This window comes from Phyllostomus discolor, chromosome 3 (genome assembly GCF_004126475.2).
Source record: "Phyllostomus discolor isolate MPI-MPIP mPhyDis1 chromosome 3, mPhyDis1.pri.v3, whole genome shotgun sequence".
Classification (NCBI taxonomy): Eukaryota; Metazoa; Chordata; class Mammalia; order Chiroptera; family Phyllostomidae; genus Phyllostomus; species Phyllostomus discolor.
The window spans coordinates 195,982,584-195,986,399 of NC_040905.2; positions in this window are offsets into that span (position 1 = coordinate 195,982,584).

Below are 3,816 nucleotides of genomic sequence, written 5' to 3' on the forward strand. Positions count from 1 at the left end.
CATGATAACTTTTTGTAAACCAAAATACCTGTCAGGGGCATTGTTTAAATATTTACAAATATAATACGTGATGGTCTGAAGTTTGGCAAGAAATGTAGTGAAACTTCACCCTATTGGGTTCTGCTGGTCTGTGAGAAATATTTGGGAAATTATGTACTGAGGTTCATCATTACCCTGTACAGGAAAAAATATATGTATATACATATGCATGCATATGTCAATAATATAAATAAGACCATTAATAAAGCAGTTCTCTAACCCTATGTTAAAAGTAGAACTTTGTGCTGTTGGACCAGGTAAGACACACCTGTCATACAGGACAGACACACCCAGGAATGCTAAGTTTCCCTAAGGCCAGTTGCAGGAGTACCTCACAGAAGTTCCCTCTCCAGGGTTGTCCAAACTTGTGGCATCTCTGGGCCACACTGGAAGAAGAAGAGCTGTCTTGGGCCACACATTAAATACACAAATACTAATGAAAACAACAACAAAAAAATCTCATAATGTTTTAAGTAAATTTACAATTTTGTGTTGGGCCGCATTCATAGCCACCCTGGGCCACAGCTCGTGGGCTGCAGGTTGGACACCCGTGCAACTAAAGTGATCTTAGAAGAACCAGCTAAGGAAAAAAGTGGCTTTAGGGTATCAGAAGCATCCATCTGCAGGCATACAATTAATGTGTTAATTAAAATCTTTCACTCTATTCACCAAGCAAGGTATCTAAAAGTGTCAAATGACTCTGGTCTTGGATACTGTGTGGCCTTTAATGAAATCCATTTCTATAATCCATATCGGTCCTTTTCAACTCTTTTAGAAATATTTTAATATATTTCTTTAGAGAGAAAAAAAATCTTTTGAAATGCAATGCTCTGAACACTAAACACATCCAAATACACATAGAAATTCAGCATACAGCACATTCTATGCTTTTATAATCTTGAGGTGATTTGGGTACAAAAAAATGTAAAACACTTACATATTAAAACTCAGATAAGAAAAACCAAATGATAAATAGAAAACTAGAAAATTCACAGCTCAGATTAGAGTTCTTATTTTCCTAATATATTTTTAAATATCTTAATGAAAAACTGAGTCCAATAAAAATGGGTAAAAAATATGAAAAGACAATTCACAGGGAAAAAAATGAAAATGGATCCTAAAAGGTGACTAATATCACTCATAAATATAAGTACTCATTAAAATTACAGAGAAATATAATTTTACCTATTAAATTATGATAAAGAACAATGAATGGTGTTGCTGAAGAATATGTATAATAGTATAAAGATAATGTATACAGTACATATGTATATAGAGAGAAAATATGTAGCGAGAATATATAAGGTCTGTCTGGAAAAAGTCCAGCCACTGTTAATATAATGAGAACTGTTTGCACAACATTAATGGCAATCAAGGAGAGTAGACTGGAATGCGCATGTGTGAACAATGACAACTTCACTGTACTAGTCAGTGGGGATGGTAGACACTGTTGAATGAGCATTTGTACTTTCTGGCCATCTCATTCAAAATGACTGAGCAAGTAGAACACGAATCTGCATCAGATTTTGCGTGAAGGTTGAACATTCCTCCGTGGAAACTATTTGGATGATTCAGAAAGCCACAGCTATGGGCAACTGGTGATTGGCAGCTTTATCACAACAACACATCCACTCATGCAAAGTTTTTTGGCGAAACATCAAATCATCCAGCTGACTCAGCCCCATTACAGCATTACATATTTGGCACCATGTGATGGTTGGCTTTTCCCAAAATTAAAATCACCTTTGAAAGAGAAGAGGTTTCAGATCATTGATGACGACTGGGAGAACTGTGTGAGGTCCCAAGGTGCCTACTTTGAAGGGGACTAAGGCGTCACTGTCCTGTGTACAGTGTTTCTTGTACCTTATGTCTTCTTCAATAAATGTCTCTATTTTTCATATTACATGACTGGATACCTTCTGGACAGACTAGATCGATAGATAGAGATGTGTGTGTGTATGTGTGTGTGTGTGTGTGTGTGTGTCTCCTCTAGAGGGCAATTTGACAATGCAAAAATTATAAAGGCCTTTGATCCGTCAAACCTTTTTGTAATCCTAAAAATACATCCCACATGTGTGAAAAGATTGTATCTGCATCCCTATCTGGACTCATACCCACCTATCTACCACCCCTCAAAAGAAAGATGCTCAAGAATCCCGCAGAAGCTGCCTCCAGGACATGCAATGAGTAGTCTCATAAGAGACACTATTTTGTTTATACCCATTTATATTCACTTGCACTTACTGGAGTTCGAGCCCTATCATCTTTTCAAAATGTTTTTTTAATTTATTTATTTTTAGAGAGGGAAGGGAGGGAGATAAAGAGAGAGAGAGAGAGAAACATCAATGTGTGGTTGCTGGGGGTCATGGCCTGCAACCCAGGCATGTGCCCTGACTGGGAATCGAACCTGTGATGCTGTGGTTTGCAGCCGGCACTCAATCCACTGAGCTATGCCAGCCAGGGTCAAAATGTTTTTAATATAAACTTTTAAACACACCATATTCTAAACATGAACATGAGACACGGAGAAAACAGACTCAATTTCTGTTGATTAGAATTTAAATAGATTTACTTCTTTGACCTAAAGTCGTTCTCAAGACTGAATAAAACCCTCTGGGGTGTAGCATATAATATAACTAACTCAAATGCATTCTAGGTTTTGGACAGTAGATCTGCTTTTCCTTTGACACCGCAGTGCCAGAACTTTGCGTCCCCCTTTGCAGTATTTTCTTTGCCTTTGTGAGACTTTCCCTGGGTCACGTGGGAACACACAATGCAGCACAGTTGGAGCTTTTACTGTTTCTATTACCTCACTTCTGGTCCTGAGTGGATGCAACAGGGGGCACACTGGATTCCACTGAACTCTTTGCCCACTTAACGACTGTACATTAGTGCCTCATTTGATCCCTACACAGTCATTATGATGAAAGCATTGTTATCCGCATCAGTCTGAGACTCAGAGAATACAAATAAGCTGCCCGAGAGAGCCCTGGGACCAGCAACCTGCTGGGCTGGGACGCAAATCCAAGTGTATCTGGTTCCGCGGTGGAGGGTGCACATCAGGTGAACAAGAATCGCAAATAACTAGCTGTGCATGGTAACTACATAAACAAATGTGTACGTTCTAATAAATCCTTCTGAAGGAAAATCAGTGAGGGCATGTCATGCCTAAAATATTTGTAAACTGATATTTTAACTGCAGTAAGTATAACTGATTTGTAACTGTATTAAGGGTAGATGGAAAAAAAGACAGACTTAGATCTGATTCTATTAACACACACACAAAAAAAATCAAACCAATTTAAGACTCTTTTCAGGCTCAGCTTGAACAATATTGAAAACAGCTTAAATGCTCACACAACTACCCTAGCTTTTACCAATGAGAGAACTCAAATCAACTGAATATCTTTTTAAACTGTGCAATGGAATACCATGGTAGTGGTAAAATCATTGTGGCTTATTTTATCCCGAATCTGCACATTGAATTCTCTGTGGAATGAATTGGAGTTGTTAGGTTTACTTTTCAGTGTCTAGTTTAAAAGGAAAAAGGACTAAACGTTACAACAGGCACGAAACTTGAGAGACAGAGCAGGAAGGACTTGGAACACGAGTTCTTTCTCAGTCCCCGAAGAGAGGCTGCTCCAGCAAGACCGGGGTCAAAGGGCGGGGCACTGCTGGGCGGGTCACAGGGCTCATCTGGAGAGAACTTGTTTTGTGAAGAAACAGATGATTTCTAGCCGTGAGTAACTGTAACTTTTTAGCAACAGTTCACTCCAC